The sequence below is a fragment of the Pholcus phalangioides genome, unplaced genomic scaffold (genome assembly GCF_987345545.1).
Source record: "Pholcus phalangioides strain wild (caught in Gottingen) unplaced genomic scaffold, Ppha-v1.0 ptg000028l_1, whole genome shotgun sequence".
Classification (NCBI taxonomy): domain Eukaryota; kingdom Metazoa; phylum Arthropoda; class Arachnida; order Araneae; family Pholcidae; genus Pholcus; species Pholcus phalangioides.
In genome coordinates this window covers 858,867-871,989 of record NW_028301618.1, presented here as the reverse complement: position 1 = coordinate 871,989, position 13,123 = coordinate 858,867, and positions in this window count along the sequence as shown.

Genomic DNA, 13,123 nt, shown 5'->3' with positions numbered 1-13,123 from the left:
GTAAAAACGAAATGATGAATTTACATGGGGGACAAAGCGCGTTTGAACACTTTTGTTTGCTATTTGGATATACTGTACAGGTTCCTGGGCCGATATTCTTGTTGGTTATTTCTTCACTGTCTTTGGCTAGATAAGCTTGAGCGAGCCCGTTGGTGCTGGGCCACTTCTTTTCGGTCTCTTTTTGTGGCTGGTTGGTTCGCATGAGTCCGTTGGTCCTGTGTGGCCAGCCAAGTGCTGGGTATTAGCCAAGTGCTGGGCTGAAGAAAAAGGTCATCTCACCTATAGCCATTGGATATAGCAGGGCAGACGCATGCGCCATCTTCACCCTCCCCCTTTTTTTGTAGTACAGTATGTCCAATGGCTATATGGGGTGAGATTAAGGCAACTGGAGTAGGGATATATCCAGTGGGGGGGGGGGGTTATAGGTGAGATTACCTTCTCCAATGACGTCACGAGCTGCTGCAGATGGTGTTGCTACTAGGAATGCAAAAGTTCTTTTCCAAAAAGGAGGGGGGGGGGGAGAGGAGAGACCAGAATTCATTGTAAGTGCATTGCTGAAGAAAATGCCTACAGAGATTAGTATAGGTGATAAAATGACCGAAAAAAGACCTATTGCTTGAAAATCCGCAAAATATGACCGATAGCTCAAATGATATGACTTGTCACAAAAAAAGTGACCCCTAATCAGAGCCTTTCACTCTACAGATACTTTTTCTTTACCGGAACACCTTTCATGGGTCGCATTTGATCAGCACCTCCTAGGGGTAGACCTCCTGCTCGTGACGTCAGTAAGTAGTCCATTCTCCCCTCCCACCTCAGAATATTCAGGAGAGAAAAAAATTCCACTGCTCGTGCCAGTGTCGTCGTTGTGCAGAAAAAAAAGAAACGATCTCAGAATTTGCGATTTCTATGCCCCCCTCCCCTCCCCCACATCCAATCACCATGCGGTATTTGTGAGCCAAACCGGGAAGATTCTGCGCCAAAAAATATATAAGAAGAAACGAAATAGGATGCTGCAGTTCGAAATGTGGCAAACTTACTTGCTAGGTAGCTTTAATGACGTAACAGACGAACGAACTTGGCAACCCGTGCGGAGGACTTCTATCTCTAGAGCCCCGTTTGCACCTGCAAGATTGCGGGGGGGGGGGTAGCTTTGGTGATTATTGCCCGCACGGCAACTTTTTTTCCTTCAAGGGGGGAAAAAAAGATGGAGCGGAGAGATCCATGTCAAAAGAGTCCCATCTTTTTGTTACGAAATAATGGTGGGTGACTTCAACCTCCTCTCCCATAATCCTTTGTGCTGCGAAAATTACTGTTAGCTGCTCCGTCGGCCATCTTGCGTCAACCCACGTGACCAGTGACGATTTCGGAAAAGAACGGGAGGGATACTGGCATGAACTGCATGTAAATGTGTAGTGAAAATCCCTGTTACCGGGGGGGATATTTATTACACATGTAAACGGGGCTTATAGGAGAGGTGCTGATTTGATCCGCGGGCCGGGGGTTCGAGGTATCACAAGCTCATACGGTCAAACACCTCATCACGCAGTCAGATTCAGCCAATCCATGCGCGTCGCGCCGTAGCCATGAGGATGGACGGACGGACGGACAACCTTGTGGTGAAAAGATTCATGTTGATGTCGGACGTGATTTCACTGCTATTAATTGACCATTTTTTCATGTAAATTTTTATTTTTCATGAATGCGGTAGAGAAGATGCTGTTGCCATGTCCATATAATGCTGTACATGATGATGTTTTAAAAGAAAATATCGATGTTTCGAATTATTCAAAGCTTTGCATGTCGTTTCGTATTCTGTTGTGCCTATCGATGTCGTGAATTTGTATTGTATCCAGGGTTCCCACTGGCTCAAATTTCAGCAATTTCGGCTGAATAGACAGAGAAATTATAGCCAAATTGGTGCTTTATTTGGTAATATATTAGCGGAGGAATTATTTAGTGCGTGTTTGTGTTTTTATTTACTCGCCAGATTCGTCGCAATTTGGCGGAAATGGCGATTGGCTGTGGGGAATCCTGATTGTATCGTGTTGTATATAGTATCCATTGTATGTGTGGGTGAAGTGTATTCTTAACATTCCTTATAATGAATGGCAACACCACTCCAGTGCCTTAAAACGAGAGTTTGAATATACGTGCGTGCTTGTGCCTATATATATATACACACACACCGTAAATGTACATCGTTGTTTCCCCCCCCCCTCCCCAAATGTATTTTTTGAATTTTTAATTACAATAAAGATTTACTTGTCAATTGTTTGAGTTTTTCTTTTGAATCCCATTGATCACTTAAAATGAGGAAAGCATCAACTTTGGTCGCCAAAAATTAACCCTTTGACGGCTGATTTGGCTCGATCTGGCGAAGAAAAAAAATCGCCAAATAACCTGGTTAGCCAGACTAGCTAATCCAAGATTGGCTAGCCGAAGACATCTGCTCATAAAGTGCACTTACCATATTCAGGGACACTAGAATCAATTTGACAATCGGATCAGGGCGTGGTCCGGGAGGGCCTTTGGTGCACAAATGAAAACCTCTCGACAGCAAAGTCCGACTAAGCATCTTTTTTGCCTGGGGGGGGGGGACCCATGATGTCAAGACCGCGAGCACCGTTTATGCCTATGGAGAAGAAGCACATGCATAAGGCAATGCTGACCTTGTATACATTGGGCTCTTCCCCCCCCCTTAACGGTCACCCCCCTCTTTAACGCCCAAATTTTTATTTCCCCCTTTGTATAATAGAAGTATCCATTTCAAACGTCCCTGATTAACGGCCACCCTCTCTTTTACGGTTGAATTTTTTTTGTCCCGTTGATGTCCGCAAAGGAGAGGTTTCACTGTAATTGGAAAGTCCATTTATACCTCTCTCAGTACGACATGGGTCGAGCACTCTTGAATATTTCACTGAGCACCAAGGGGGAAGGGGAATTGATTGTGGAAAAGAGATCATCTGTTATAATTAATAGTGTCAGTAAGTACTGAGAACTACGGTGCTCTCGAGTAACTGACTGAAAGTATCATCTGAGATTTAGACTTTGCTTGAGACTCGAGCATGGGAAAGCTCAGATGGAATAGAGAGTTTCCAAAACATCTTACAACCGCGAGCACCCACGCCCATATTTATAAGAGCACTCACAGATGCTCAGACTCAAACGTAACTTGCCTGAAGTATAAAATTGTAGGATCCATCCACACTATCGGAATCTGGTTCTAGCAAATCCCAAAAGCACCCCTCCCCCATGTTTCAGTGAGCACCGCAGTGCTCGACAAACAACTACCTAACCTGCGGGTAGAAAGTTTCTCGAACAAACGTCGCACACGTTAACTCGGGTTTACGCCAGGTCACTTAAATAATCCGTAAATGATCCGGGGGGGGGGGCACTTGAGCAAAGTTGTTAAATGTGCCACGGGCCACTCAAGTGTTCTGCAACTGTGCGGCAGGTAATTCAAGTGTTTGATTTTTTGGGACGAAGTGTTTGATTTGATAAGTCAAGTGCCTAGCTCGCGGAATATGCTTATCAGATCAACACACCTTGCGAAATATGCTTATCAGATCAACACCTAGAGCAATATGCTTATCAGATCAACACCTAGCGGAATATTCTTATCAGATCAACACCTAGCGGAATATGCTTATCAGATCAACACCTAGAGCATTATGCTTATCAGATCAACACCTAGAGCAATATGCTTATCAGATCAACACCTAGAGCAATATGCTTATCAGATCAACACCTAGCGGAATATTCTTATCAGATCAACACCTAGCGGAATATGCTTATCAGATCAACACCTAGTGGAATATGCTTATCAGATCAACACCTAGAGCATTATGCTTATCAGATCAACACCTAGAGCAATATGCTTATCAGATCAACACCTAGCGGAATATTCTTATCAGATCAACACCTTGCGAAATATGCTTATCAGATCAACACCTAGAGCAATATGCTTATCAGATCAACACCTAGCGGAATATGCTTATCAGATCAACGCCTAGTGGAATATGCTTATCAGATCAACACCTAGAGCATTATGCTTATCAGATCAACACCTAGAGCAAGGGGGTGGGGACTTGGGGGTCTTGTCCCCCCCCCCGAAATGTGAGAAAATGACCGAAAAAAGGGAAAAAGATGGCCAAATCCATTGTTCTGTCACTTTGGTCCCCCCCCCCAAAATGAAAGTGGTCCCCCCCGAACGAAATTTCTGGCTACGCCCCAGACCTAGAGCATTATGCTTATCCGATCAACACCTAGAGCAATATGCTTATCAGATCAACACCTAGAGCAATATGCTTATCAGATCAACACCTAGAGCAATATGCTTATCAGATCACTCAAGTGAACTGCAAATATGCTGCGAATCACTCACGTAATCCGGGAATGTGTTGTACCCCATTTAAGTGATGTGGAGCTACACTTACGTGGTCTCTAATTTTTCCGAGGGTCACTTAAGTGGCTTGGAAATGTGCCGTAGCTTATTTTCACACAACTGTGTTTGAACTGACCATATCAGATGACACCGAGGGCCACATTTTGGCCCGCGGGCTAAGAGATGATCATATATGCACTAGAGCAGTGTTTCTTAACCACCGGGCCGCGGCCCAATACCGGACCCTAACACTAGCCACACCAGGCCCCGTGAGTGATACGCAATTTCATTTTTTCCATTCATTTCTCGTTAGTTGTGTGTATTAACGGGCCTTTCACTTACGGAGCAGCACAAGAGCAGTTGCCGGGACCTACAGAGTCCCCCTTAGGAACGGTAATTTAGAGGGCGGTTACAGGGAGGGTCCATGAGCTCAGATGAGAAACCAACTATGTATTTTACTATTCTTACATTATTAAGTGCTGAACATTAATCTGTAAGGGCGTCCGTGGCGTTCAGGCCATCCCTGGTCTTCTTATTGTCGCAAGGGGGTACAGGAAACATGAAAGGTTAAAAACACCCGTGACAAATTATTACATGTAGAAAATTAATCGGAAAAGGGGTTCATGGGGGGGAGAGGGGTCCCTGGTCTTCTTTCTCATTAACACAAAAGGGTACGAAAAACAATAGGTTAGGAACCCCTTGCTAAAGAATGACACGTGAAAATGCATTATGGGGCAGAACTTTATTACTTTATTCTTCTTCAAATTCTGAAGAATCTGCATAGGGAGCCTGTGGCGTTTAGAGTGGTTGGGGGGGGGGGGGGGGGCTTTGTTAAGTCCTTGGCCAAAGGTTAATAATCCTTGCTTTAGGATGAAAAATTATCACGTGCAAAACATCAGTCTGTGAAGGGAATGCCATCCGGGGGGGGGGGGGGGAGGTTCCCCTGGTCTTCTTCTTATTGCTTCAAATGAGCTGTGGACAGTGCCGTCTGAAGAGCATCGTGGGAATCATTGGTAGAAAGTCATTTGTTGCCCCAAGGGCGTAGCGGGGGGGGGGAGGACTTGGGAGGGGGGTCTGGTCCCCCCTCTACGCCCTTGGGGCTTCAAATGCCTTTCTACCTTCGGTGGGGGGATTTGCGGGGTCTGGTCCCCCCCCCCAAATGTGTGAAAATGGCCGAAAAAAAGGGAAAACGATGACCAAATCTATTGTTCTATCCCTTTGGTCCCCCCGCCCCCCGAAATGAAAGTGGTCCCCCACCCGAACGAAATTTCTGGCAACGCCCCTGTGTAGCCCCCTACATGTCTACAAATTCCTTTCTACCAATCTGCATGTATTTTACTCTCAGAAATTTGTTTTATCTAAAATCATTTTCATGAGGCCCCTGGGCCGGGTTCGGATTGGCTCATGCATTAAGACGTCACCGTCCGTTGTAAAGATCTACCAGGATGACCCGTGGAAAATCCTGATCCGGGAGTAACCTGCCACACATTATCAACCCGAGAAGGGGTTAGGAGAGGCCGCTCGACTAAACCCACGGGCCCATTTCTTTGAAAACGTCCATATAAAGCCGAAAAAATTGGTTCTTATACCAAAAAGAGATATCGATGCAGCTGTGTTGCAATTTTCTTTTTCTGGCAACACACACACACACACATCCTTCTTAATTAACCCCCGGGACCCCAAAAAAAAAGAATGACGTCATCCAAAGTCTCAGCAATTGGTCGTTCGGATGGATCATTACCATCGTTTTCATGGACGTGGGGTGGATTGGTGGAGATGTGTGTGTGTACGCGTATCACCCCCCCCCCTCCCCACGCCACTATTACTCGTACATCAGAGAAGAGCAACCATAAAAATATTTCGAGGATGAGCGACTTCCTCAATTATTCTTGATTGAGGTCCCAAAAAAAAGAAGAGAGCCAATGGAAGGGTGAGGGGGGGGGGGGAGAGACCCAACGTTGTTGTGGGGGAGAGAGAGGGAGAGATGGGGAGGGGGGGAGCCAACCCATTATTTCATTTGGAGTAAAGAGCCGAGCGCTATTATATATTATGTCGGCTCTTGCCATGGTCTTATTTTATTCTTCAGGAACCGACGAGTTTAAAGGAGAAGTCAATGCGTGGTAATTGCCCCATGTGCGGCGGTGGCGGCGGCGGCCATCTTGTTTTTAATGGACAATGGCGGAAAAGCCCGTTCTTTTGCATGTTAGGAAAAAAAAAAATTCCTATCAAATCCCACTCGAATCACAACGACGTGAATTTTGAACCAGTTCCAACCAACTTCAAGAACGAAGGAGCCCGGTCTACACCCCCGAAACCGGTTTTGAAGCGTGGCTAGCGGAGGTGGTTTTAAGGGTCGATTTCGCGTAGCTACACACCCCCCCCCCCAAAAACCGGTTTATGCGCTGAGGGAATTCTGTGCAGTTCTGCCGGTGTATGTGGACTCAGCTTTGGCAGAACCGTGGGGCCCCCGGCAGGGACGGGCTGGAGTATTAGAGCTTCAACCTCTAAAACGGGGTTCCCTAACCCCTCCCATAGTCTCAACTACCTACTTCACCGCACACCAACTCCGGTCATATATCGCCATAATATGTCAATTTCCAACCAATTGAATTGGGTGGGAAAATGAGGGCGCCATCTATGGTCGCCCCAGGCTCGGTAGGTAAGGAACTTATGTTCTTGTGCCCAGATTTGAATCCGTGGACCTTGACGGTAACCTCCTTCATTTAGTGGAAGACGAGCATCTCACCACTGCGTCACTCGGGCGCAATGCCACTATTCAGGGCCGGGGGGGGGGCAACTGCTCCGGGAGGCAAAATTTAAGGGGGTGGGGGTGGCAGTTTAAGGCGAGAATAAACAGCACCAATGTAAAATTATCGAATTTTAAAGTTGTGGGATCAGCAAAATAATGGTTGCCTGAGCGGCACAAATCCTAGTAACGGCCCCTGCCCCTAGTGTCCATGAACACCCTGGTGCACCCGAGGTGCACCAATGGAATCCGAGAATATGAAACTACCATTTTTCGTGGCCATAAAACAAAAACAGTCGACAATAAAATTGAAAACAATAGGGTCCGGTGCTCAGTGAAAGTGTGGCATCAAGGTAGGGAGAGGGGGGGGCTGTCAGGGCCATAGAGAAGCGGTTATCTACGCAGGGCCGCAACTAGATACCCTTTCAGCCGGATAAGCATGCATCATGCCTCCCCTACGTGTAATTTTGAACAGTTTTAAAAGAAGAATTTAGTCAGTCAGTCCCCCCTCCCCGCGGTCCGGAACCCACGGCACCAGATCCCCCTGCACCCTTATTTTGGATTAGCAGTGGTAAGGGTGCCTGGGGGGGGGGTCTGGGACGAAATTTTAAGCTCAAAAGAAGTTGAAGTAAAAAAAAAAGTACATACTTATAATCCCGTTTTGTGGCCACTAAAATTTAGCGGCCCGGTGTGTCCGCAACCCCTTCGCTCCTGCTTAGGTGCTCCGGCCCTATCCCCCTCCCCGGGGCACGAAAATTCATCGCTTGGTTCAGAGGCATTGACCTGTGGGTAGGCTTACTCGAGTTGGTCTTATAAAAGATATTTTGATTTCTGAATTAATTCTGGGGGTGCTCAATAGTGGGGGGTGCTCAAGTGCTTACAAAATAGTATGGGTGCTCGAAGTTGGTCTTTATATAGGAGATTTTGGTTTTTGAATCAATTCTGTGAGGTGCTTAATATCCAGTGCCACCAAATACTATCGGTGCTCGAGTTGGTCTTTGTGTAGGATATTTTGGTTTTTGGATCAAAACACTGGGAGGTGCTCAATCCAGTGCTAGAAAATGCTGTGGCTGTTCGAGCACCCACTGCATCCCCAACTCCGACGTCACCGTCTAGATCACCAGACTGGGAGCCCCAGGCCAACACCTCCTAGTGGGTGTTACCCAGGCACACAAAATTACAATGATAACTAAGTTACGATTCCCCCCCCCCCCGCCATTATGGTCCCCTTCTGAGATTACCATAAACCCTGTATATGGGCCCCACTGGAACATGCCTGGGTAGGCTCATGCGTTAAGACGGCCCGGATTCTGACCCCTCCCCCCTTTCCCGTGATATTGATTCTCTTCCACTTTTTTGGACCCGACGACAGCCTGGGGTTGCGCATATTAATGCGACCCAAGGTCCTATCTCCCCACTCGAATTATAACGAGATGAACTTTTAAACAGTTAAAACGAACTTCAGGAACAAGGGCCATCTGAACAGCATTGTGGGCCCCCGGGAAGTGGCGTATTAACAAGCAGATGCGTATTAATGCACTACTTGCTGTACAGCGGGTCTCTTATGTGGTCTGGAAATGTACAGCGGGTCATTTAACTGATTTGGAACAGTGCAGCGAACTAAAATGACCTGTAAATGTGCAGCAAGTCCCTTGAGTGATCCGAAAAAGTGTCACGGGCCGCTTGAGTGTTGCGGAATCGCACCGCAGGTGTGACTGAAGTGATATATAAAAGTGCTCAGTTCATTTTTACAAAATTAGGTTTGAGGCCACGGGGAACATCAGATGACTCCGAGGGCCACGTTTGGCCCGCGGGTCATGAGTTGAGCGCGTATGCTATGGAAGTCTCAACCTTCTATACCACGTGATAACTGATGAACCTATATGTGATTGGTTTATACAGTTGAATCCCGTTATAACGAACGCCAAGAGACCGGAGGAATCACTTCGTTAAAACGAAATTTCGTTATAAAGGAATTCCAGGTTACCTAGCATTGTAAACTTATTTGGAGGATTAGAAAAGTGTTCGTTAAAACGAGATTTTCGCTATAACGGTATTCGTTAAAACGGGATTCGACTGTGTTATACAACCCATCATATAGGTTCTCAACCTCTGAAAGCTCGCGGCCCGGTTGATTCTTTTAAGAGGAATTCCCTTTGAGTGGAAGGCCCCAAACACGACTAATGGGAAATAAATGTGGAAAACGTAACAGTGAATCACTCACGGCTCGGTGGGACTGATGTCAGGGCCCGGTATCTGGCCGCGGCCCGAGGTGGGAAACACTGATATAGAATAGCAAAAAAAAAGAAGATCAAAACGGAATATGGGTGATTGATCCCGCTCTGTTAGCCTTATATAGCAGTGGTTCTCAACCTTTGAAAGCCCGCGGCCCGGTTTCATTCAATTTTGTAAGTGGAAGGCCCGGTCAAACACATGATTAACGGAACATGAATGGGGGAAAAAGAAACGGCAGATCAGTCGCGGCCCGGTCTGAACGATGTCATGGCCCAGTACCGGGATGCGGCCCGGCGGTTGAGAAACACTGCTATATAGCAGTATTCCTCAACCGCCAGGCCGTGACCCGGTCCCAGGCCCTGACATCATTCATACGGGCCATTTACCCTTTCCCTCCATTCATTTCCCGTTAGTCGTGTGTTAGAGCAGTATTCCTCAACCACCAGGCCCTGACATCATTCACACGGGCCATTTACCCTTTCCCTCCATTCATTTCCCGTTAGTCGTGTGTTAGAGCAGTATTCCTCAACCGCCAGGCCCTGACATCATTCACACGGGCCACTTACCCTTTCCCTCCATTCATTTCCCGTTAGTCGTGTGTTAGAGCAGTATTCCTCAACCGCCAGGCCCTGACATCATTCACACGGGCCATTTACCCTTTCCCTCCATTCATTTCCCGTTAGTCGTGTGTTAGGGCAGTATTCCTCAACCGCCAGGCCCTGACATCATTCACACGGGCCATTTACCCTTTCCCTCCATTCATTTCCCGTTAGTCGTGTGTTAGAGCAGTATTCCTCAACCGCCAGGCCCTGACATCATTCACACGGGCCATTTACCCTTTCCCTCCATTCATTTCCCGTTAGTCGTGTGTTAGAGCAGTATTCCTCAACCGCCAGGCCCTGACATCATTCACACGGGCCATTTACCCTTTCCCTCCATTCATTTCCCGTTAGTCGTGTGTTAGGGCAGTATTCCTCAACCGCCAGGCCCTGACATCATTCACACGGGCCATTTACCCTTTCCCTCCATTCATTTCCCGTTAGTCGTGTGTTAGAGCAGTATTCCTCAACCGCCAGGCCCTGACATCATTCACACGGGCCATTTACCCTTTCCCTCCATTCATTTCCCGTTAGTCGTGTGTTAGAGCAGTATTCCTCAACCGCCAGGCCCTGACATCATTCACACGGGCCATTTACCCTTTCCCTCCATTCATTTCCCGTTAGTCGTGTGTTAGAGCAGTATTCCTCAACCGCCAGGCCCTGACATCATTTACACGGGCCATTTACCCTTTCCCTCCATTCATTTCCCGTTAGTCGTGTGTTAGAGCAGTATTCCTCAACCGCCAGGCCCTGACATCATTCACACGGGCCATTTACCCTTTCCCTCCATTCATTTCCCGTTAGTCGTGTGTTAGGGCAGTATTCCTCAACCGCCAGGCCCTGACATCATTCACACGGGCCATTTACCCTTTCCCTCCATTCATTTCCCGTTAGTCGTGTGTTAGAGCAGTATTCCTCAACCGCCAGGCCCTGACATCATTCACACGGGCCATTTACCCTTTCCCTCCATTCATTTCCCGTTAGTCGTGTGTTAGAGCAGTATTCCTCAACCGCCAGGCCCTGACATCATTCACACGGGCCATTTACCCTTTCCCTCCATTCATTTCCCGTTAGTCGTGTGTTAGAGCAGTATTCCTCAACCGCCAGGCCCTGACATCATTCACACGGGCCATTTACCCTTTCCCTCCATTCATTTCCCGTTAGTCGTGTGTTAGAGCAGTATTCCTCAACCGCCAGGCCCTGACATCATTCACACGGGCCATTTACCCTTTCCCTCCATTCATTTCCCATTTCCCGTTAGTCGTGTGTTAGAGTAGTATTCCTCAACCGCCAGGCCGTGACCCGGTATTCCTCAACCGTGAGCAGTATTCCTCAACCGCCAGGCCGCGACCCGGTCCCAGGCCCTGACATCATTCACACGGGCCATTTACCCTTTCCCTCCATTCATTTCCCGTTAGTCGTGTGTTTGACCGGTCCTTCCACTAACAAAAATAAATGAAACCGGGCCGCGGGCTTCCAAAGGTTGAGAACCACATAAGTCTTTATTTTCACACCAGTCCGTAAAAAAGTGGGGCTAGGCCAGGCCGAAAAGAAGCTTCGGCCAGGAAGAAGTCGAGCGTTTCCCAACGGACGGGGAAGAGGTTTGTAATTATATTATCGTTACTCAATCACGGGTGGTAGAGTTGGGGGGGACGGGGTCCCTCGTAACACTCAATCGTAAGTGGTAGGGGTGCCCTCCCCATAAGGCAACAGTAGAGGGGGGGGGGTGGGTTAGGGTCCTCCCCTCCCACGCCCCGCGTGAGGCATCGCTGCATCCTCATATTGTTCCCATCGCGTCACCTGTTGAAACGCCACAAAAAAGAAACTCGCGGCAGCTGCGAGGCACGCGCCACAACAGGTACCCAAGCGATTTTCTGTCTGACGGGGGGGTTGCCGTCCCATAAAGGGGGACCCTGACGCCAGCCATTATAGGTTCTGTCTGTGACTTCACTCGTGCCTCCCGATAGGTTATCGCGGCCCCTTTTCCTATCTAATCGATTTATTCCAATTGGAAGGTCGTCGTTGCCAGCCCAGAGCTTGAAATCAATTAACAAAGATCATTTCCCCCAGTAATTATCCACTGCCCATGGCCAGTCTGGGAACCCGGGGATAGACTGTATTTAAAAAAAATTTCACATGACCCCCCCACCTCCCATATGAAGCTCCTTAGAATAATGTAACAGAGAACCACTTCAAAAAACAAACAGACGCACGTCAATATCACCATCTTTCCACGAAGCCCCCCCCCCCCCAACTAGGAGCCGCGACGCGCACACCTTGAAAACCACCCAACCCAAGGGGACTGGGAAAATGCTCTGGGCAATATCATTGTTTGAGGAGCGATCGAAGGCAACGGTTCGACACGAGTGAGCGAGCGAGCTACTGAGCCCGTGAGTGAGTAAGCGGGTGAGTGAGCAATTTTTCGATCGGTCGTCGTCAAATTTCGCATATACAGTCGAATCCCGTTTAAACGAATACCGTTATAGCGAAAATCTCGTTTTAACGAACGCTTGTTAATCCCCCAAATAAGTTTTACATGGGAACAATAATGATAGGTAACCTGGAATTCCCCATTATAACGAAATTTCGTTATAACGAAGTGATTTCTCCGGTCTTTTGGAATTCGTTGTAACTGGATTCGACACAAAAACGGGACCGGACTTCAACGATAGGCTACTTTAAAATTCCGTCAGAGCAGAGCAAATACCTCCAAATGAGCGAAAAACTGTCGGGCAACAATGGTTTCTGAGCCTCAACAATCACTTTCGGAACGTTTACTTTGGTTACCGTGGTTTCCGTAGCAATGCGTTTACTATGGTTTGTCATTTCTTTAATGCTGCCCGTATTATGTATGATACAGTCGAATCTCGTTTTAACGAACACTTTTCTAATCCTCCAAATAAGTTTACATAGGAACGATGCTAGGTAACCTGGAATTCCTTTATAACGAAGTTTCGTTTCAATGAAGTGATTCCTCCGGTCTCTTGGCTTTCGTTATAACGGGATTCGACTGTAGTTCATTCCTTTGTAATGGTTTGTTACTTCTTCAATCCTCCCAGTAACTGAAGAAAACCCGGACAGCGCCGGACATTGTAGCTAGCCGTATCATATTACAGTCGAATCCCGTTTTAACGAATACCGTTATAGCGAAAATCT